Source organism: Pezoporus flaviventris, unplaced genomic scaffold (assembly GCF_033815535.1).
Source record: "Pezoporus flaviventris isolate CSIRO_AGI_PZ_B2104156 unplaced genomic scaffold, CSIRO_AGI_Pfla_v1 ptg000138l, whole genome shotgun sequence".
Lineage (NCBI taxonomy): Eukaryota > Metazoa > Chordata > Aves > Psittaciformes > Psittacidae > Pezoporus > Pezoporus flaviventris.
Window position 1 is genome coordinate 1,145,514 of NW_026892686.1, and position 24,730 is coordinate 1,170,243.

General features: G+C 41.5%; 1 protein-coding gene across 1 annotated transcript in view; it reads right to left on the reverse strand.

Moving 5' to 3' along the window:
• The window catches only part of LRRTM4 (leucine rich repeat transmembrane neuronal 4), a 280,687-nt gene extending 260,921 nt beyond the window's left edge, over window positions 1-19,766 (reverse strand). Inside the window, exon 1 of the mRNA XM_061478932.1 lies at window positions 19,695-19,766. The gene's annotated coding sequence lies outside the window, so the exon portion shown is untranslated. The remainder of the gene's footprint in view (window positions 1-19,694) is intronic.
• Window positions 19,767-24,730: the final 4,964 nt, after the last annotated feature.

A 24,730-nucleotide genomic window follows, 5' to 3' on the forward strand; every position in this document is an offset into this window, starting at 1 on the left:
TTCATTCTCCTAATGAATCTGTTGAGGCTTTGATAATTGCTATATTAGTATCTGCACATGCATGTACATTCATATGCTCTCTAGAGAATGAAATGTCTAACATTAAAAATTCTAACAGCAAACCTCACTAGACTGAATAAAACTGTGAAACCAGAATAGGAGACATAAAGGATATAAAATATTCATGTTTTCTTTTTAAAATGCATTATAATGTATGATGCATTTCTCTTGCAATGAACAGATAATGATAACTATGTGCTTAACACCGACATCTTAAATGCAGATACCAGCTCTGAAGATACTATTGGAATAAAGAACACAAACATTGGCTTTGGTCAAACTCTGACTTTCTACAGGCAAAGTTGAAGATTTGACATGGTGAGGCCTGATCCAGCCCCCAATTTTATTTTCAGTAATTAAATGCCTTCTGATTTCTTTGGGAGGTTGGTTCAAACTTCAGGTGCTCCTTCTCATGGCCTTGCATTCCCCTATAAAGCCACTCTAGCAGCACCCAGCATGTATCACACTCTGTAATTCAGTTACTCCTTTTTCATCACAAATCTTTCTATGGGGGGAGGCACTGGCTCCCCATTGTAAATCTGCCTATGCTAAACGCATCCTTGGTACAATCACTAAGAAGGATGCATATTTAAAGATCACCTTTACTCAGTCCTCCAAGACCATTAAAGCATAAGCATCCATTACATGTTCGGCCCAGCCTATTAGGAAGGTCAAATGTTGCAAGACAGCTCCCCTTCAGCTCCAAATGTAATTACACTTCCTGAAAATCATACTGCTGGCATTCTTTCTGAAATACATAATGAGATTTTCATACAGAAGCAGCACTGTAGAAATGATAAACCCTTTATATCATACCACGACCAGAAAATAAGATCTCTGTTCAATTCAATAACGCAGCAAGAATGACAAAGTCACAGGGAAGATCACTGCGAGCATTTAGAGCCAGAGCTAGAAGGGCTCATCAGGAATGGTTCCATGTTGCTTTAGAGGAATAATTACAATTAAGATCAAGTTGTGTGCAGGCACCAGAAGGGTTGCAACAAATTGATAAAAAAGACAAATGAGGGTGGGAGATGATGAGGTGAAAGTGAGAAAAGGCAACGGCTCACTACAAACCTTGCCTCTCATTTGTCTTTGAGGGCAAACTCAAGGAATTTATTACTTGAAATTAGATTACATCAAAATGTTTTCTCCATGCCAGGGAGTACCACACAGCACTGCCTGAGTGAAAAAAAGAAGTTAAGATAGTTGGGAGGTAAAATTTTCTCTCCCTTTCTTTACTACTGTGGAAATTAGCTTCTGGAGTTGGATTTCTCTCCTCCAAAAAGTTGCACATCTCTCAGAGACCATCCTGCTAACAAAGGGGGTTCACCTCTCCAACAGAGACATCAACATCCTTGACAGTTTAGACTAGAAATGAATACAGCTGGGTTTGGTACTATGCAATATTGAAGATTTCTCTCGGTTTATTCCCATGACTTGAATGTTCATAGATTAAAATTTGCTCTGTAAATCAAAGATGCTGACCTACAGCTCTTGCCTGCAGAGATAGGAGAGAGAGTCACTACTAGTGTCAGGTGAGGTTCTCGCCCTCAAGGATATCCAAAGCCTGAATTGCTCATCATAATGCAATGAACAATTTTACATGGAAGTGAAATCTGAAGGCTCCAGAAAGAACATCCTCTAGAGAGGGAGACTGCCACAGTTCATGTGTACAATATGAAATATCTCTTTTAAACACAGTTAAGGAAATACAAATGCTCTGGGTGTTCCTGTATGAGAAATTCACTTTGGCAGAAATACGCTATACAAACACCACACTCAGGACAACTGTCCTCTCCCGAGCAGGTCAGTCAGCCAGCTCCTTGCAGCTGTATTGTTACAGAGCCAACAGGATTGTGTGTTCAAACTATCCCATCCATCTCTGGGCTGACAACTCACAGCTTAGAGTAACTTATAGGGTGCCTGGAGATGTCTAGCTGTTGGAAAGCTGTTGGAAAGCCAGCTTAATGAATTAACCACGGGCCTAACAGAAGGACTGCTGAAGTCAACAGGAAAATACCTATTCTGCTGGGCTTTGTATCAGTCCTGATACACATTTCTTCTTCTCAGCTGAGAGACAAGCTTCACTGACTGCAAATGTCCCCATGCTTCCTAATTCGTTATTTAAAGGTCAAAGTTTCCACTTGACAGATAAAAGCATTACTTGTATACATGCTCCCTATTGTGGTAGCAGATAGAAGCCCATGCCAAAATCAACGCCCCTAATGTGGGAGAAGGTACACGTCCCAGTCAACAAGACTCGGTGTAAAAGAACCAGCTCATAAAAGACCCAGCTCTAAAGTGCATTTTTGTTTCTATTAACTTTCTCTATTCTGTCCAATTTATGTGTTTGCAGTTTTCTTTCCCTACTAAAGGCAAGGATCCTTGCGCTAGATCAGCTCAACAGCCCTCATTTAAATAAGTGGGAATTCTAATTCCAGCAAAATATCCATCAATACTCCCGATAGCTTTAGATCTGACAATACTTGAGTATTGTAAAATATACGGATATATTGTAAATATACAGATATACCTGACAACACACAGTATCTGAGTATTGTAAAAGCTCTGAATAGGGATGTTGCTACCAATTACACCCAGAATGGAATGGCCTGAAGAAACTTAGTTAAAAAGATTAGCTTTTAAAACTGTTATTAAAGTAGCAGCAACCCCAAAGCAGTAAAGCATGCCCCTCTGCAACAGAAACTTCACCATGTGAGAACAGCAAAGCAGTTCATGAGCATGCATTGACATCCTTTGGGCAATAGCACATTAGGGAAACACAAGGGATAAGGTGATATGATGCTAAGGGTTAATTATGCTAATTTAGAGAGAGAGAAAAGCATCTGCATGCAGCTACAGCTCTCCAAGAAAACTTTCACCATCTAAGCCTAGGCTCTACTGAAATTGGCACTTCAGCTTCTGCAGGAGCTAGGGAAGGGAGAGCTTTTGTGGAAATTTAGTTATAATGGTTTCAGCATTAACCTGATGGAGTCAATAGAGTAATGTATTAATTTGACAACACAGATTAAAGATGACTGAGTGACAGGGAACTTCTCAGCAAGCAACAGCACAGCGCCAGGCCTGGGAGCCTTTTCTTCCTGGACAGCAGTGTTATCTTCATGTAAACACCAGCTAGCCCATTCACGTAGGCACAGTTAAAACTCATTAATGTGTACATTCTGGGAGCCTTCTACCACTAGAAGCAGTGAAAATGTGGTGACTGCTCATGCTAGTATGTGTTCTTTAGCCTTAGTACTGAAAAGGAATGTTTTAATGTGTGATAAAGCAGGAGGAGAATTTAAATCAAATGTACCAGCTTTCTTCCTTTTCCCTACCACTGGTGCATCAATATTCTGATAAATCAGGATCAAATGCTCTGGAACAACAAGAGTTCACAGCAATAGACTTGCCTGTTTGGTGATAAGGAGGGACTCCATTTAAGATCTCTTGCCAGATTAAACTGCACACAACTGCAGCTTGACCTGAGGTGCTAAATATAAAGAGTAGGAACCAAAACAGAGTCACATCTTCCATGGATCCAACTACAAGAAGCTGCATTAACAAACTGGTCAGAATTAGCTTTCATCTGGATTTTGAACCTCTGTACTGTAACTGCAGTCTCCCAGGTTCCTTAAAGCAGCGAACAAATATTTAGGCGTTATTTGCCTTATTCTGCTTTGCTAAGCCGGAGAACATGAGGCATTTTGTAGCTCATCTATTAATTCCCTTATATTAAATTGCTGTATATGCAATATTACCAATCACAAATCTGTAGAGAAACAGGATTACCCTGAGTTATTTGACAGTGCTGAACATTATATCCTGGTTCCTCAGCCCTGTGCTGACACCCTGACAACTGGAACACACTTCCTCTGTCAGACTTGCACGTCTCCCTCTGCACAAGACTGCATGAGGAAACCAAAAATGATCCTGGAATAGCACATAGGAGCAGGGGAAGAAAGGAATTTAACAGTTTTATACTTGCGTGGTCACTATATCAATTACGGTGCTCTGAAATGGTGGTAGTATTCCATGTCTGTGCTTTACCAAATGCAAGGAAATACAATGGAGGGATTACAAAAGGATTTTTTTTTTCTGCTCACGAGTTAGTTAAAGTGCAGGGTTTGGTTCTGGCTTATTTTATGGCTTGAGAAAGTGACATTTTTAATGTGAGAAAGGTCAGTCTTGTCAACTTATAAATAATTAGGTGTTGTACTATATGAATTGCATATTACTTCATAGAATCCTTCCACTTAAAGGTCTCCAAAGAAGCATGTACACACATACACACACGTGCAGGCAAGGTAAGGGAGGGGTTTTTGCCTTCCTTCAGGAATGCATCATTTCTGAAGGAGTAAGAATCTTAGCGGTTTCTTTCTGTATATGCCAGGAGAGGTCCTCCCCAGGTAAAAGGGCCTTGGCCGCCTAATTAATGCCTTATGACTATTTGATAGACAATGTGCCCAAGATTGACAGACAGGAGGCAGAGTTCAAGGTATAGCAGTGGGAAGAGAGTCCAGTATCATTTTCTTAGCATCTTACTTGCTCTTAAAATGCAGGATTCAGTATCACCACCTCACACCTATTCCAGAGTTCACTAATCCCTGCAGGCAGTTGTAGCAATACTGCAGTGGAAACCAATAGAGCAATTTTAAACCAACATTGTGATCATCTCATTTACAGGACTCTTATTCTGAGTGCTGCCACACAGCAGGACAACAGCTGAACCAGGAATACAATTGAGGTCCTTCTCATATAAACATTAATACCATTGGAATACCGAGGAACAGAAAAGCAAGCACTGCACATCCAAATATCATCACCAAGCCCACATAAAAATTCGAAAAGATGTCATCATAATTTAGGTAAAAAAAGAGAAATTATTACTTTTTTTAAAGCCTTTAAGAATGTTTCTGAATTTTTAGGCTGTTGCAATATACACTACTTTCTTCTCTACCCAGAAATGCTGCAAGCATGGAGGAACAGTTACAGACTTGCCAAGGTCACACAGAGCCTAGCACTGCAAATGTGGGGAGGAGAAAAGGCACACAAAGGAAGAAATGCTGGAAATACTAGGGTTGGCAAATACTACTGGGTTTCATTTCTAGACAACTGGAATAGTAATTGTCCTGGGTTCAGCAGTAGCAGTCATTTTTCTCCTTCTTGGTAGCTGGTGCAGTGCTGTGTTTTGACTTTCAGCTCGGGAACAGAGCTGATAACAAGGATGTTTTGGTTTGGCCAAGGACTTTTTGAGCCTCATGCTCTGCCAGGGAGGAGGGGAAGCCAGGAGGAAGCAGAGACAGGACACCTGACCCAAACTGACCAAAGAGGTATTCCATACCACAGCACGTCATGCCCAGGATGTAACTGGGAGTTAGCCGGAAGGGCTGGGAGACTGCAGGGTTGGAGGAGGTATCGGTCGGTGCTTGGTCGGGCTGAGGGGGGGCAAGTTATCGGTCGGCTGGTGCTGAGGTGTTGTATTCTCTTCCCTTGTTATTTCCTTTATCATTATAATCATTGGTGGTAGCAGTAGTGATTTATGTTATACCTTAGTTACTAAACTGTTCTTATCTCAACCCGTGGGAGTTGCATTCTTTTCGATTCTCCTCTCCGTCCCTCCAGGAGCAGGGGGAGGGCAAGAAGGGGGGGGGGGGGAAGTGAGCGAACGAGTTACCTGACTGGGTTTAAACCACGACAGTAATGCATCTAAATTTTCAACTAATGATATGTCCTCCCATATAACTCCTCACAGGGATGAGAACCCCATGCATGTGTGTCGAAATCCAGGGCTGACACTGAGCAATCACTGAGTTTATCTTGCTAATTCAAAGACACATACCATGAGAGTTTGACTGGTTCCAGGACAGAGTAAACAAGAACTAGCAGGGAAGAGAGCTGATCCAGTTCTGTCATTCTATTGTTGGAAATACATTCTTCTGTATCAATGGAGTTACACCCCTGTGAAACCCAGAACAGGCAAGTGGCAAGTCAGTCACTACCAGACTGGGGCCATCTCAAGGCCCCCCAGTTAGTGCCTGATCATTCTCTTGTTCGCCTGTGCAAACGCAGGCATCCTTTCCAGGGGGACTGCCCTTGCATCAGACTCCACACAGGTACAGTGCCAAGCACAACGCATTTTTCTTTCCTAACTGGAACTTCAAGGCATCTAACGCAGTACAGAAAGCAGTCACGTAAGGAGATGACAACCGTGATGATGCAACACAATGCTCCTCATACAAATTTTTCTTGACTACATCTTAATATCTTCTACTAACAGAACCCCATTACTTTTTAATATAAACACCCTTGAAAAATGCAAGTTTTAGACTGGGCAGCAGGGTTGGGGGGAAGCCTTTCGCTACGTGGAAGTAAACTTAAGATCTGAAAATACACCATGGAATTCCATAAAGATCTTCCTCAAATATGACTCATGTGCAAGCAGGGCCTGTCTGAACAGAAAACTTAGTGGAACTGCGAGAATACTCAGTAGCCAAGATGAACACAGACCAGAAGCTGAGATTTCCAAATGTCCTCCCCCTGATTTACAAATGTGTCTTGCTTGGTATTAACTAAAGTTGTGAAAAAATCTTATTAATCCTCAGCTAACATTTCCTTTCCCCTATTTTTTGTTGGCTAAAAACCTACTTATTGAAGGACATGATTTACAGGTTACTTTGCTGTCCTTTATACCTAAAAAAAACAAACAAAAAACACCCACAACCCCCAAACTCCAGCATATTAATGCAGCATTTTACATTCCCCGTTAATGTCTCTGGCTCCCCTGAGGAGTTCTCCTTCACATATTGTTTCATCATCGAAGACGGTTCCAATGTGACCTTTTCATTCAGCTGTCCTGCAGTAAGAAGGTACTATGAGAAGACAGTTTCAAGTAATGGTCAAATATGATTTTCATTTACAGTCACATCAAAGCGTATTTTCATCTTCATCAGGATGACATGTTAACCTTGAAAAAATGCTGGAAAAAAAATGTGAGTATTTGACTCACATGAAAGAAATCCTGTGGAAACATTCCAGTTGCTTTATCCCGATAAATCCTATTATATTAAGATCTGGTACGCTATGCAGTATTTGAAATAGAAGGGTCTGAATTTCCATAACTTCTGCACTGAAAAGTAACACTAACATATTCTGAGGTACTTTAGTATCAAAAGCTTTTGCCCTGTAAATCTATTCCATAAAAAAAGAAAGTGAAAATACTGAGAATAAGAGGAGCCAGCACAATTTTTACTGGTTTCTTGGATTTACCAAGGGGGTTTCCATCTTAGCTGCTTCCCCGTGACCTGTGCTGCTCTTGTCAAGGCCAAATCCTCAGAGATACTCAGCTCACAGGAGCTGTCTTTGTTGCCCTTCACAACCCTGGGTACAATGCTCTTCCACAAGTTTGCCTTGCTCAAGGGGTACCTCTTGTTATACTGTGACCTCAATCACATCCACTATGATATTCTTTTTTCCTTCTTTTCACATGAAAGTTTTTCTATGACAACTACTTTAAAGACCCTTCCTGCTAAAGCTCTCCCTCATTCCAATTCTTTTTAGGTGAATGGATGAGCTTTTATAAACGCTTTTGGGTGCTGAATAGAAAGGCCAGAAGAGATTCACACGAACAACTTTTGTACAAGAGCTTAATGCATAATGCTCATCAACTCTGGCATATTTCAACTCTGGCAACTTCCATCCCTTCTCCAGACTGGTGGATAGGAGGGAAAGGAAAAGGCGGCCTTTAACTGAATCCAAGGTCAGCATTTAATACTCTTTAATGCCGGACTATCAATTCTGGAGGCCTATTTAATCCCTTTTAAACTGTCAGTTAACAAGTGTAAACCTTGTAAATAAACAAACCCTTGTGTGAACAGACTCTTTTGATGCTTAAGAATAAGGCTAAACAAGCAATGAGACACATTTGAAGTCTGATGTATTAATCAAAGCATGTCTTCTATGCTGCTTCTGAGCTGGGAGCTAACAGCAGCTTCAATGCACCTCCCAAACGGCCTTCATTCTTCAATACTTCATTAAAATACAGTATTTTATTTAAACTTGGGGGGACCAAGCTTTATTTTGCATCTCTGAAGTCTCTGTCTACGCCTCTTCACAAAGGAATGCATTCACAACTTTGCTCTGAGTATTGGAGAGCTCCCCTTACTCTACCTCATTCTTATTCAGATTCAGAGCAGCCCTGCAGAGAAGGACTTGGTGGTGCTGGTTGATGAGAAACTGAACACGAGCTGGCTTCAGTGTGCACTCGCAGCCCAGAAACCAACCGTGTCCTGGGCTGCATCAAAAGGAGCGTGATCAGCAGGGCGAAGGACGTGATCCTGCCCCTCTACTCTGCTCTCATGAGACCTCACTTGGAGCATTGTGTGTAGTCCTGATGTCCCCAACATAAGGACATGAAGCTGCTGGAGCAAGTCCAGAAAAGGTTCACGAAGGTAAGGGGGCTCAAGCACCTCCCATGCAAAGACAGGCTGAGAAAGTTGGGGCTGTTCAGCCTGGAGAAGAGAAACTCTGTGGAGACCTCATAGCAGCTTTCCAGTATCTGAATGGGGCGTATAAGGAGGCTGGAGAGGGACTCTTCACTAGGGCCTGCAGTGACAGGACAAGGGGTAACGGGTTCAAACTTAAACAGGGGAAGTTTAGACTGGAGATAAGGAGGAAATTCTTTACTGTGATGGTGGTGAGGCACTGGCACAGGTTGCCCAAGGAAGTTGTGAATGTTCTGTCCCTGGCAGTGTTCAAGGCCAGGCTGGACGGAGCCTTAGGTGACATGGTGTAGTGTGTGGTGTCCCAGCCCATGACAGGGGTTGGAACTGGATGATCTAAAGGTCCTTTCCAACCCAAACCATTCTATGAGTCTGAAAAGAATTAGAATCAAGCCTCAGTGGTTTAACTATTACTTCACAGCGTACCACCTCAAGCTGAGCTTTCGCTACCTAATTTTGGTACTCCTGGCCTTAGCTCCATGCTCACTGTGCTTTACAAGTCTTAACGCCTGCTGCACATTAGATTTCATTATGTGAACTTGCAGCAGCAGCTGTTTGTTCTTGCCATGCACCACAGCACATTTTCTATCAAATGCTACATAAACCATTTGACCCCATCTGCATACAAACCTTCATAGCTATCCCCATTCAAACTACCCCCTCCACTCACTCTGCTTCAGATTCACAACTTACTAACAACACACAGTTCTATAATTAATGTCTATAAACCTGACTCATTGCTGACATATTTTTTCCTGCTTTTGGTCAGCGCTATCATTAGGTTAAAACTTATCAGGAATACAGTGAAATCACATTAACTGACTAACTGTTAAGAGATCAAGACAGTAGCATTTAACTTGTCTGAATGGCCAAGATAATCTAAATATCAAAAGTGAAATGTAAAATCACAGATGTTAAAGGTCTAAACTTTTCTGTAGGACCACGTGCACAGTTCCTACTGAGACTACAAAAGCCCACATACTACACATGCCCTAATACACGTACCACATGCAGTGCTTTCCTGTTATTCAGGTGCTAAATTTGAGGAAAAAAGATAACAGTTTAGGCACTAAGACAACAGGCATGAGATTAAATCTCTATTAAGACTTCTCAGATAAAAAGTAACATGTTTTCATCAAACAGAAGCGAGCTGTGAAATGTGCTGTCATGAGACTCTGCCGAGGACAAGAATTTAAGGTTAGCAAAGAAACTGATACAATTAGCAATGACAATAATTTGGGGGGAATATTGGACAATCGTGTAAAAATGACACTTATAGAGAATTTTTATTAGAATAATAACTCAGCTGAGACCAGACCTTCAGAGCAAATCTGCCTCAAAGGGGTCTAAAATCAAAGACAAGTATATATCATTGCTTGGCTTGAGGAGTCCCCTAATGGGAACACACAGTCCAAACTTTTTACAACAGTCCAAGCACCAGGCTGGTGAAGGAACACCAGGGGACACCTTCTGTTCTGAAGGAACAGAAGCAAAAATCCACTCCTACCTGCCAATTACTGCAGGAAAAACTAACTGGAAAGGTCACCATACGTCCACATTCACCTTAGCAAAGTGAAGACAATGCTGAACTCATTTGGGCTGGTAGGAACGGCAGAACCAACACGCTCTGGTTTAAAACAAAGCCTGAACTCCATGAGACTGCAAATCCTTTTGGGTCATCTCTTCATTTAGAACCTAGGCCAACACTCATTAGGTTCAAAGCCCAATTCAGACTTGACCAGAGATAATGGGTTCTACTCTCTTGCTATTAGATCAGGACCTGAACCAGCAGTAACACTTCATCTGGACCTTCACACAAACTGGCTGATACAGATTTCGTGATACACATGGATTCTATGACACTCAACATAGGTACATCTACCTTTATAGGCATAGAGAGAGCTAAGAAATGTTGTTCCAGTAAAGCTGTACCCAAAAATTACATTGCACAGCTCTTAGACCTTGCACAACCCTAAAGCCTGGGCACTTACACTGTAAACATCTTCCCTTCAAAGACTGGTTCAACTCATCCTACCCCATTCTCCTTAAAATTAAACATCATCTCCATTGGAGTCTAGAGGTTGTGGCCCAACTATAATGTAGTGGTGTGAATATATTTAAAGTAAACCACCAAAATCACAACTATTCCACATTATCTTGTTTTACTCTCAATTTTGCTGTAGTTGGCTGTTGGAGTACTAAGTCAATACAGACACTCTACTATGATGGCAGCCTTCCGCAGTACAGAGGGGGAAATGCAACCTGAGCACTCCAACCCAGCCATTAGCCTTTTTAATGATTCTGAACCACAAAATATGCTAAGATTCTAATAAGCATCTCATTCTGCTCATCCTGCCTGTGCTCGAGTCATAGATGCTCAATAGACTCCTGATTTCTTTGGCCTTCCATTAAGTTGAAGTCTAGATGGGCATGAGACCTAAAGGAAAAGGATTACAGGGCTTTATTCAGTGCTGTCAGAGACAGAAAATCCCTGTCTCGCTGCCAGATGCATTAAACTACTGATCTCACAATTGCATAAAATTATCACTGGCATTAAATCTATGCTAATTCAACCCATAGCAAGGAAAGATGATTTAACCCAGAAACCTTTTCCAATGTCATTCAAAGCCCTAATTAGAAAAGTGCTCCTGTTCTCCCCTCACGTTCTATTATTATAGGTATTATTCAAAATGTATTATTCATATTCATTAAGCAGAATGAGAATAACAAGGGGACACTTACTATATAGTTGAGGAATGCTGTTTAGACATTCCTGGTCACAGTTTCCTTTTCTTACAGAAACATTAAACCCATGTTACATAGGTTCTTGCTTGTCATTACTAATGGAAACAGCACAAAAGCAATGTTCATTTAACTGCTACATATATAATTTCAGCTGACTGAAGAGCAATATCCTTTTCTTCTTTCCTTTGTAATTCTCCCTTCTAAACTTTCAGGAAGCATGAACTCCCACCACTGAAAAAAATTTCCCTAAGCACACTCCAGTTGGCTGTGGAACATGTCATGACACCATCAGGCAAAGACAACCTCATAGAAACACAAATACACAGATGAAGAGAGGAGTGTCTTAATTGGGTTAAGAATGTATCTTAAATCTAACAGCACTACTAGAGCTTCTGAAGCACTTTTCATTTATAAGTCTCAAAATCTTCTTACAGAAAGATAGTCTATATCATAGAACGCCAGCCTGGTTTGGGTTGGAAGGGACTTTAAGCTCATCCAGCTCCAACCCCTGTAGCTACTATAACCAGACACAGTGCCCAAGGGAGCAACAAACAAACCCATACTTTTGAGACAAAAAGAGATGAACTTTAATACTTTGGAGCTCAAATTAATGTTGAATTAACAGTGATTAGAAGAGACTTTTCCATCAGGGAGATTTTTCTACAACAACTGTTTTGAGAGGCCTATTGCTGGTCTTTACATTCTGCTTTAATGTGCTTGGCACACATTCCTCTTCAGACAGCTATCTGGCTAGACAGATCACTAGTCTGATCGAATATGGCAATTTCTATGTTCTTAGGGGAAAAAATAAAAAGCAGTGCAATAACACACTCCAGGGAAAAATCCAGAAAAATCTAAAAATTAAAACAAAAACATAAAAATTGCAATAAATTCATTTTGCCCTCCTGTGTTGCAATATGATTTTATGTGCAGCATTAAACCTACAACATGAGTTATCCTTTACTTCGAAGTGACTATGACTAGAGGCAGGCAATTGAAATACACAATCCTGGTGGGTGAACTGAGTTTATATCCATTCTAATTACATTCATAATACACTCATTTGAACTACCGTAGGTATTATTTAGATCTATGCTATACATTCTGTCTAAAATAAATTGAAATAAAAATATAATGCATAGCTGAAAAATATACTCTGTACAAAGTACTGTATCTCAGTGACAAGTACTTAAAAAAAAAAGGCTAAAAGTAATAAAAATTACTGCTAGAAAAATCGAAGTGTTCCATTCCTAGGTTTTATGGAGGCAGTAAAAAATGAAAAAGCAGCTCTAGTTAAGCTAGACTGATGAAGTGATATACTGCCAGAAAGGCATTCAAGGTTGTGTTGAAACAGATTTAAAATTGATATATATCAAATACAATAATTCTGGTGCATATTAAATAGAGTCTAGCTGGAATGCTAGTGCACACTTTCACTGGATGATTGTAAATGCAATAAAACACCAAAGCTTGAGGTGGACAAAATTTGAGCCTGGCTGAAGCTGTTAATAGCAGGTTTAACCCATTAAACGTGGTGCATTTGAGCAATACTGACAACTTTGTTTTATTTGCAGGAGTTTCAGGAATAACAACTACTGCCATTTAAACTCTTAAGTTTCTTTACTTGTAACAAAAAGAAAAGTTTCTAAATGATGAGCAGAGTTTTGGCTTTAGCCAGACCAAGTGAGAAAGGGCACTCGTGTGTTATAAATTATTTAAGAGCCTGTCTTCTACAGGCACAGGTCAGAGAAACACGTACCTGTGCTGGGCAGTAGTGGGCTCCGACACCTCTCTCTGACACACAGCAAAAGGAAGAGTTTATCCCCTTCATCTGCATCTCTGCCTTGGTGGCAGGAAGAACACCAGGCCAGGTAAGAGGGTTATAGCACTGGGAGTAAGACTGCAGTGTTTGATTTCATTGTTATGGTACAGCCAGTGGAAACTGAAGATAAGAAGTACTTTATGTTCATACCAAACAAGTGATAAACAAGTGGACCATTAACATTCTGCCCACATTCTGTGTGGGTTCACGTTATGACACCACATTTATTCTCTTAAGCAAGGTGCTTTAACCTGAGTTTACTGGGAAGTACGAACTGATCTTTCCAACACTACCCAACATTCATCTTCCTCCTACTGGAATTAGATAAACTAAAGAACAGGCTTCAAAAAAATACCCAGTGTGGCTGTCCAAAATAATCATGAAAAAGGTTTGAATTGCAGAGTGTTCTGATGCACACATTTGCTTTGCAGTTAATCATTCTGAAATTCATCTTCAGCAAACAACCAGCACAACATTACTCTGGTGATGAAGAAACTAGTTTTTTGATAAAACAGAGTATTTGGAATTGAACAGGCTTTGTACTCTTCCTCCACAACAGGGAGGATTTCAGTTTCCTCTCATTTTCACAAGGATTTAGCTCATTACTCTGGTTAGGACTGTGAGAAGTTGTCATCAGTTACAGGAACAGAGGTCTCTTGAGTAGCCTCTGCAACACAAACAGCATCCTACTCTTCAGTAGCGTAGATGCTGTAGAGTGTAGTATGCATCACCACCTTTGTTCCTATGTGTAAAACCTTGCTAACGTAGTGATTTTAATGAGTAACTCACATAGAGAAGTCAGGAACACGACACCATTACCTCAATGACTAAGAACACTTCCCCCAGCTATTTACCTTTGGTGATGCCCACACCAGCATCATTGTCTACAGACACATTGGCAATTTGAAATGGATCAATCATTACCAACAGCTTTCCACCTGCATCCCAACCCCATGATATGAGGTAGACAGAGACGACACAGTATCAACAGGCACTGGAGACCTCAGCATTCTATGCCTACTAAATTGCTCAATCCATCCATATCAAGGAATGCAACTGACTTGTTGACAGCAGAAACTGAAAAACACTGTCAAAGATAAAGCAGGCTGGTATCTGACAAGCTGAGTGTGCTATAGCAATTATCCCAGAGAAATTCTAACTACAATGTCAGCTTCTTGCAGGGCATTTGTGTCTGCTGACAAAGACAAAAAACAGGTCTGCTTCTGAAACCTCCACACGTATAAATGCTCACCAGCCTAAGACATCCTGCAAAAACAAGTTCCTTTGACAGTTCAAAATGGAAAGCATCCAGGCCTTACCTACACTAGGAAATGCTGAATTATTAGTAACAAAATGTTTTAAACTCGCCTGCTTGACTACTGATGTGGAAGAGACAATACCTTCCCTTCCTCCCTTCTATGGCCTGCAGAGTGTTTTCTACTAAAAATCATATGCAAAAAAGCACATGTACATGGGGTGTGTTTGTGCAGCCCCACCATGCTCAGCCTGGCACCTGCAAAGATACACATATACAGAGCCAAGCCCAGCTAGAGGCAGCTCAGATCCAATACTGCTGCTCTGATTTCTCACAGGCATGGAAAACAGAGTATTCCCTCCTTTGCTGCAGAAGCTTTCTACTTTTTTGAAGACTTCAATAAGCTTCCCCTCAATTCCCCACGCCAAGCCAGCCAGGCTGCTGCTCCTCCAACAGAATTCTGCTTTACAGTACAAATATTTACCATGGATACATGAGAGAGAGCATGAGATTGAGCCGTCACACGGAGCAGCATTCTACTAGCCATTTTGAGAATATGGAAGGCATTTTTGGCACTGTGATTTACAACACACTTATACAGGAGAGCTATAAAGGTAGCATTTTTTTCTTCTTCAGTGTCACTGAATCTCTTGTGATCCCATTGCCATGTGACTTAATATATTATTAAAGACCAAGCTCCAGAGTTCTTTGAACAAGAGGTAGGTATGAGGACACTTTCAGTCCTCCTCACTGCAAAGCAAGGATTTGAATCACAAACCCCCGAAGACCATAAAGCAGATAGTTTCCATGATTTTTAATGCAGCCTTGCAAATATTTGAGCCATGCAGAGAAGTTACTAAACAGCAATTTTAAAATAAATAGAACACATTATGGTATTTAAAAAGAGATTGGAACAATTCCTAAAGGACACATTCACTCAGTGCATCAACTGCGAGATAATAAGAACACAATTGTCTAGATGCCACCTTCACCTCCTGAAGTTTCTAACTGCTATCTCAAAGAGGCTGGGGAGAAGCTTCAGGAAAAGGATTGCTTGCTGTTCTGTATTTGCCCTGGTCTCATGTTATTTTTCCTTAGCATCAAGTATTAAACGCTGTCAAAAGTGGGACTGCTTACAAAGATGGACTTTTATTTATGAACATCATCAGTACACAAATGCCCCTGTAGAGCTTCCTGGCCAAGACGGTGCTTGTTAAATTCATTACTTTCTTTAAGATCACAGATGAAGGCGGTTTATCTCTAGGTGTAAAATAAATATCACACTAAGAAAGAACCAGATAGAAAATACAAAGGCTTGAAAATCACAATGGAACAAAGCACTGTGCAGATAAGAGATCAGTCTTTCAAAGTAAACCAAAGGGATTAAATCAAACTCTGAAAGAAGACAAGGAAATGATAAATGACATGAGACTGTAACTAAACTAAATCTTTGGTGTCTAAATGAAATATAGAGGGCTGAGGAGATTATGCAAATCAAAATGAATCAGGCTGAATCAAGACTTAGAGCTGACCTGAAGCGTGAGGAACATGCTGCATTGTGAAACCAGAGCAACTATACAACCTGAGATTGAATAGTTGACCAGAAAGTAAAGGATGGAAATTATAAAGAGAAGGAAAGGGGGGTCCATCTCCATAGCTGCCATGCAGGCAGCTGCATGAAGGGCAGAAAAAAGGAAGAGGAAAGCTGTCCAAAACGTGTATTACTGTTTGCTTACTTTAATACAATCATGCTCTTAATTCTTGGCAAGCCAGCTGAGATCTCAAAGCCACACAGAGTAAACATCTACCAAGATTCTTCAGTTTCAGTATGTTTGAAATGGCATTGCAGGTGCTTTGTCCAAAATTCCCTGTCGTCAGCAGGCAGTTGCATACCTTCTGAGCAAAAGGTCCTCCTGAGGCAGATCATTCTGCATTGCTTCTTCTGATCACTGCAGCTGGAATTCATATTCCAAATGTTGCAGAGGAATTTCAGAAGAGTTCAGATCTCAGCTTCTGGTTTATTTCTCCCAACCATTTGTATGCGTATGCACTAAGTCATACAGTAGAAGTAGGAACACAGAAGTTAAGCAACAACTTAAATGCTCCAAAAGGATTCTGTATTTATTTTATTCACTATTACTAGCAATTCCAAATCGTGACACAAGGGTCTTTTGACCTTTAGCATAACTGACGCAGTCTTTTGCAGGCTGAGCAAACCAGCCTCCCCAAGAACACAGGGAAGGGAAGGACGAAAGTCAAGTGCTGTAATTAGCTGCATAATTATTTTCCAAAATAAAATGTGCAGTCTTCACCTCTCTGGCACTGAATGGCATCATTGGGGCTGCTATCATTAAGCTGCCATCACTGCACTATCATTATAGGGCTGATAAGGGAAGACAAATACTTCGAGATCCACTAGAGGATGCATTCATTTCCCAACTTCCCTCAACTAATGTATTTATCTACTTATTTTAGTGGATGATGGGGTTTTGAGGACAGGAAGGAAGGTCACCGACACTGGAACCAGCTGGGGCAAGAAGCATTTTTCTCACCAGGAATTGACTCTGATGTTCTAATAGAGATTAGACCATCTATCTCTTCAGCACATGACAAAACTCTCATTGACTTGAACAGCACCAAGATTTTACTCCAAGCTCGCAGCCACAAGAATGAAGTCAAGAAAGGAGCTAAAGTAGGAGGGGAAGAAGGGGAAGGGAATCCACATCATAAAGAAACATTGCTTAAGTGAAATCCTTTCCTCAATCGGTAGGAAACAATTTTATGTCAAGAGGGTCCAAGCTACCCAACACAGCTGAAAAAATAAGCTGTGTAATATTGTTTTCATAATAAAATAAGAATAACTGAAGTAATTTAATTATTGTTGTCCCAGAAGTATGGCATTATACAGTGTTGATCCACCTCTGGGTATTTCTAATCTTGGATGGCATCTGAACTAGGACTCAGTAACACAGTATTTGCTATGTAGTTGACATGCATTAAATTGTATTTGCATGTGTGGAAGAACTTCTGGCTCCCCAAACAACAACAGAAAAGAAACAAGGAAATTCCCCATAACTGAACACGTGATGTAATTTCATACAAAGAATGTTAAAAACTACAGCCACGGATTATCTGTGTTTACAGAACACATGACAAAATGTTTAGCAGCTCACCGTGGTATAAACAGACAGGGACAAATGGAGTCAAACAGTTGCAAGCAATCACATGCATATAAAAATGAGAAGATCCTTAATTACATTTGAAAGGCTGGTTTAGTGTCGTGACCTGTTCAGAGTACAGTAGAAATGGATGTTTTTGCAGCCAGAATCTCTCATAGCTACCAGGCATCAAATTGAGATTTATCTGCTGAAGAACTGAGTCACTGAACTAAACACTGAGCTGCTATTATCCATTTATACCAACACCAAGGTTACTCTCTGTATTACAGAAACACAAGCTTCCCCCCCCCCCATATTATACAAACCAAGCATGCATTGGAGGATGAGCACTTAAACCTAATTCAGGAACCCTGGGCTTGTCTGGAATCAGAGAAACTCCACTATGCAGAGACTAAAGTCTAATGGCGAAGTAATAGCATCCCTGTCTCCCTGGTTTGAAGTGTGAAATACCTACAGAAAAAGGAGCACTGGGGGATACCAGTTCTTGCAAGGCCTAAAAACTTCAGGGAAGCAGTATGGGATATTTTTTTCTTGAGGCCAGAAGGCAAAGAGAAACTCTGAGAACAGGCAACTGCAAAGGACAGAACGCACTAAGAACCTCCACAGGTTTTGAGGGGGTTGGGTTTTTAATGAACATAGATTTAATTATTCAGAACAAAAAAAAAGAAAGAACTAAAGGAACCTTAAGTGACTAATAAAAGTTGTTCTGAAATACTTAGCAGAGAATGCTGATTTTTTGTCTTGTCACGAATTATCAGTGCTTGTGATAGAGACTGATGTTAATAAACAGAAATTAATACAAACATCAAATGTAAGCTTTCAGACTCCCACAGAGGTAGAGAAGCAAAGGGTTTGTCCTTCCAATGTGTGTCAGAATTAACACTAACAAGACCAAACCTCAGACCCATCTAACTCAATTCCCATGTCAGCACATCTACCCACAGATGTCCCAACAACACTACCAGCTGCTCATTAAAATTTGTTCCCAAACGTGGATTCCTTGGCATTTTGTATCTAGTCCTGACCAAAACTATTTTATACTCCTACAGGCCAGAAAGATTAACTCCAGGCTTCTGGTTAGGAGTTTTTCATTGCCCTTAGGTTAATAGGCACTTTAAAAAAAAAACACAACAAGCTTTTAATAACTAATTATTGCAACACTACATTTTTTTTTTCAAGAGAAAACAAAGCAAACAAAAGGTTGACATTCACATGTTTCAAAATGCATCCAAATCGCCAGCAACATTCCTTTATATTGCATTTTTTCCCAGTATTTTCCCCATCTGTGATCTTTCCGTGCCATACTTTCAGTTTCTAGTTCATTAATCCCATCAAGTGTAATCAACAATACTAATGCTAAAAATACTAATAAATACCTGAAATCCTTGGGTAAATTTATACATCTATGGGAAAAGGAGGTTCCATGGCAGCGGACAAGGGAATAAATTACTTAAGTAGCAAAGCAAATACACTAATTATTTTCATTTGGATGTTGCATTGCTGCCGTTTGTGCATCATTATCAACCTGTTTTCTCAGCCAGTAAATAGGATTCCCTTTCAAAGTGCAAGCCATGCTACTAGACTGTAAACTCCAAAAACCCCCAACTTCTAACACAGATTCAATTTCCAGCCCATAAGGACTCTCTATCACAGCTTACACATTAGGTAAGGCTATTCTTTTGAGACACGGAAGACTTGCTATGCTTATCAATTCAAACAAAGTCTGAAAGCCAAATCTTGCCAACATCCATGAAAACACAAAGCCTTTGCAGCAGACCATTCTCACGTTTGAACTACTTCAGATGCACTTCACTATAATTAAGAGCAGATCTGTTCTTCAGACATTAGGTAGCACTTCTCTGGCTGAGGACATGTTCACAAACACCTTGAAACAGCATTAACACGCAAACATTATTTCAGGTGTGCGGAAATAAATCTCAACCACAAAACCTGGTATCTCAGTCCTTCACAAAACAGAGTAAGCTCTCTTAATTAAAACCAAGTAAAGTATTCCTCCTTGGGTACTGCAGGCTACGGCTATTTTATGAAAGCTTTAAAAAAGCCATCTAATTTCTAAGCTCTGGAAGGCATAAACTCATTTGTTTTCTTCTGCAGAAACAGAATCCTACCTTATCAAGTAGCATGATCCTATGTCCTCTCAGGCTCAAACCCATCTTGATTCTCCACACTGCAAAGATGAACTGGAAAAAAAAATGAAGCAAAAAAATCAGTGAATTGCTTCTTTCTGTAGGATTTTTACTGTTACCCATCACATATCCCCACTAAACACCAGAACATCACATAACTTCAGTAACACAAATTACTCAGTTTGTGAACCGTCTCTAATTTGTCCATTCCCTTTCCTTCCTAATCAGCCCTGGTATCTCCTTATGAAAGATTAGAGCAGGTTTCTGTTCTTCTTCCAAGTATTTTATGAGGTTTTGGTAAGCGGGATGAGTCTCCCCACCCAGTGTTACACTGCCACTGTACATACACAGTGACAGCAAGACACGGAATGACTTCCTCCAAAATCATGCTGATAGCACAGCATCCTATCCACCAGCACTACATCCTGCACCTTCCCAGAGGCTTCAGGCTCGTTTCTACTTTCTGAAGTATTAATTTCTACACATGAAGGGTTAGGTATTGCTTTGCCTTGTTCTAGGAAACAATTTCAGCCACGCATCTGCGCCGGCCTTGGCAGCCATCAGCACTAAGGGCGTATTTTAAAACGAAAATAAACTGCCTCACGATCACACAACTATAGAAATCTTCAACATAAAAAGCATGCAATATGATGGCAAGAGCCCTAGGAAACCAGTAACACTGACCAGGATTTCCAGCGTTACAGACATTTAATAGAAAGACAAGGAAGTCCAAGGGAGGCAATAAATAGCAGCAGGACAGAGAAGAGCTGCTGCTGGTTTGCAGCAGAGGCCCTCCGAGGAAAGCAGCCCCTTTCCGTACCTTTCACAGCGCTTTATTTACTGCTCTCAGACAGGAACACGATGAAGCAGGCTGACCCCTCATGAAATGAGAACACAAAACTCCTCACCCTTTGAGCTCCAAAACGGGGGGATCAAACCGGGCAGCGAGGAACCCTTCAGCCCCTTCTCCGAGCAGCCATTTCCCAGCGCTCCCCAAACACACGTTTCCTCTATTGTGTGGAGAAGGTTACCACTCAAAGCATTTCTGAGCCCAAGTCTCCACACTGAGACGAGGATTTTCCACTCAGAAAGGGCTTTCCTCCCTCTCTGTGGCAGTGTTTTAGTACCACACTTTAGTTTTCCTTCCTCTCCTGGATAACTCCATCAGGAGGTGACACTTCCCAACCGCGGCCTCCTCCTCAGGATGGGCTCTGCTTGGTCCCCACACACAGAATGGCAGCTCAGCTCCTGCTCCTCTTTCACAACCGCCCTGAAACCCCTTCCCCACACATCCTGCCCCCCCACCCCACGCTGAACTGAACTGGCCTCATTTTATATCTCCAGGTTCAACCTTGCAAATGCAGAGCAGCAGAATCAAGTTTAGTTCTTCAGCCTGAAGGTGCAGACTGAGAGCAATGGAGGGAGAGGCCCCCCGAGTGCCCATGCAGGCCCTGTCAGGGCAGGCCCCAGCAGTTACCAAAGAACCACAGCCTGGTTTGTGTGTGAAGGCACCTTAAAGCTCACCCAGTTTCAACCCCTGCCATGTGCAGGGCTCCAAGCCCCTGTGTCCAACCTGGCCTTGAGCACTGCCAGGGATGGGGCAGCCACAGCTTCTCTGGGCACCCTGTGCCAGCGCCTCAGCACCCTCACAGGGAAGAGCTTCTGCCTAAGAGCTCATCTCAGTCTCCCCTCAGGCAGGTTCAAGCCATTCCCCTTGGCCTGTCCCTTCAGGCCCTTGTCCCAAGCCCCTCTCCAGCTTTCCTGCAGCCCCTTCAGGCACTGGAGGTGCTCTCAGGTCTCCCCTTCAGGAGCCTTCTCTTCTCCAGGCTGCCCCAGCCCAGCTCTCTCAGCCTGGCTCCAGAGCAGAGCTGCTCCAGCCCTCGCAGCATCTCCATGGCCTCCTCTGGACTCACTCCTGCAGCTCCAGGTCCCTCTGGTGCTGCTGCCCCAGAGCTGGATCAGGACTTTTGCAAAACCTCTTCCTGTGCAGGCAAGACCTCGAGCTCTTGCTGAAATGCCCTTCCCACAGAGCAAGCATTTTAACAATATTTAACCTAGATGAGGGCTGAAAATCATTCAAATACAAACTGAGCCGTTTGCAGGATCACATGTGAGACATCTCACTCATCAAACCTGAGCAGCTTGCAATCTATAGAAACTCCTGGAATGATCTTAAATATAGTGACTTATTAGCAGGAAATGAATACCGTTAAGCAGATGAAGGGGAAGCTATTGCTGTCGTTAGAGAAAAACAAATTATTGCATGTGCCTTTCTCTCTCTCGCTCTCCCTAGAGAACTAGTCATGTCTACAGGGGACAAGTACAACAGCAGCGTTCATGTTAATATACTTAACTGGGGCTGGAAAATAAGTATCTTTTATTTCTATACAGAACCCTCACCCCCAGGCAGGGAACTTGCTGTGTTTGACAGTATGATCAGGCAAGTACAGTTCTCCTGGCTTCCGACATCCTTTTACACTAAATACATCTGAAGGAGCAAAAACCTAAGTGTTAAGCTCTGGAATAAGACCACAATACTCATAGTGAAGGGCTATTTATATCAGATTATTGCAGGTTTTAAGTGGACTGCTTCATCAGGAGCATTGTGGGCATCCTATGTGAAAGGTCTGGGAAACATGACTGAATAGATGAAGCTCTGGAAGATGAATGCCTAAACATGGGTTTGATTTCTTTGTGACCCTGGGCAAGTTCTGCAGGAATGCTCATTGGTCTCTATATGAAATGGAGCTCCCCATCCTTGTGAGGTGTTTTAAACGGGCAGGCTCCAGGTACCTTTCTCAGGCACTAAAGTAAGTGGAAAACACTGGCCTCAATCAGGACAGAATATTAACCAAATTTCAACACTGACTGAATAATGTTCTATATTTAGCATTACAGCTTCAGAATCACAACTGTGTGTAAAGGAATTAAGAGAATCGCATGAGGAAAAGCACTCGTGAAGAGCAGACCATGTAATATCTGTCAGTGCAAGAGCTGCAGTCACTTAAGACTGCATCTGCAGCGACAGTTTGCTCCTGCTCTGGAACAGGTTTCTTGCTGCCCTTGTCCATCAAAACTTGTCTTTTCTGTACTGCTGCTTCACTAACATGGTTGGATGCACTGCCTGGGTTTGGTCTGCAAAGTATTATTAGGAAAGCTGGTGAAGGGGAAAAAATAGGAAGCAGTATGACAGCACATGGATGATACTAGAGAAGGAGCAGCTATCTGACAGATATTTTGGAGAGGATAAGGATTACATCCTGCTATTATGAAAGGACCCAGAGGGGTTTGCTCCAGATGTCAGGTGGGCTGTTGAAATGATGAGTGCTGTTGGGGCAGTGTGTTAAAAATTGTATTGGGGCATCGAGAGATTGTCTGCATCACACAATGCCTTCATGAGCTAAAAGAAGGAACCAGGGCTAATTAGCTCAATGAACTATTAACAGCTACACTCTTCCCAGCACTGGAGCGAACACCCTTGCACACACAGAACTCTGCTGTGAAGGAATGCAAGCTCATCCATCACTCTCTCAGGTACCTCTGGAGCCTTGAATAAAGGTCTCGTTATTAAAATTCCAGGGCTTGATCCTGACTGAAAGACCAGGCAGAAAACTACAGTATTTACTGTTGCAGACTTCTCTCAGAGTGAAACAAAGGGGATAATGAAAAGGTATTTGTGCTAAGTCAGATTCCAGTCCTCCTCTTGTATTAGATTTTACCTTAACATCAAACATGTAATTCCTTCTCCTGATCTGGTCATTTGCTATGGAAATGCTACTTCTCTGCACTCATTTTGCCCTGTCCCTCATTAACTTCTTCCCTTTACTCTTTTCCCCTCCCTTACCCATTTGAAGTAAAAACCTTGTGAATAGATCTTTTGCATTGGCAATACATTAACACAACTTCACCCTGGTCTCAAAATCTGCTACAGCTCTTCCTCCACACTGAGCAATATTTCTCCTTTTCAGTGAATTTGTCTCTACAAGTCCGTCACTTGAAAAGAAGATAGAGTTGTTTGCCCGAGTGCTTTTAAAGCAGATATGCAACAATCCTGCTCACGTCAGTAACATAAAAATGCATAATCACCAGCCTTAAAACCATAATTTGCATTAAGATTGTGAAGTCAACCTGTTATGCATGCAGTGCTGTAATGGCAGCCTCAGCACTTGTGCCTCCTTCTAGATGGGCAGGGAAAAATACTGCTGAATACATACATCATTGCTGACCGTCCTCGAACAGAACTTCTCTGATTAGATTTGGGAACCGGCGAGGAATTGACTTTATCCATGAACTCCATTTCCTGGATAATGTTATTAATTTATTCATTAAAACGTTATCAAATTATTGCAAAGAAATCTCCATCCTGAGTGTTAGATAACAGCAGCTCTGCTTCCCATCTCAGCAGTACATTCTCTTTAACAGGACTTTTAACTAGCAATATTGTTTAGTGATTTTATTATTACCATTATTCAATTCAGCCAAGCTCCCCCCCCCCTTCTTCTTTGCACTCTGTTTACACTTTTTAATGAGGTTTTAATCTTCCCTGACACGTTTATTCAGGTTATTTGTTTTACAAAAGGAAAGGACTTTAAGTACAACTGAGGAAATCGATGTTTTTCTTCAACCTGGGTCCAAATCTCTTTCCAATTCTCCTTTTCAAATATTCCTCAGCCTAGGGAGGGGGCAAAAAAAGCAGTGACGGTTCTGGAGAGTGCATGCAAGAAGGTTAGATGGGTTTAGATTAATTCAAATAAAACTCAAATTCTTAGGGGAAGAGCCGTGAATTTGACAAATCCCCATGAGAATAACTGATTCCAAAATACTAAATTGAGCCCTCAGAGATTCCTGGATAAACTTAAAGTGCATTTTTAAATGAAAACGCATTAAGGAGCATGGTAAACCTTAAGCTGGCACTGATCACAGCAAATCAGCATTCCCTTAAAATCAAGCAATGCGTGTCCTTTCCTGTTATATTCCTGCAGTGTTTGCCTATCTCTTTTGGGTTTGGGCTTAAAGGG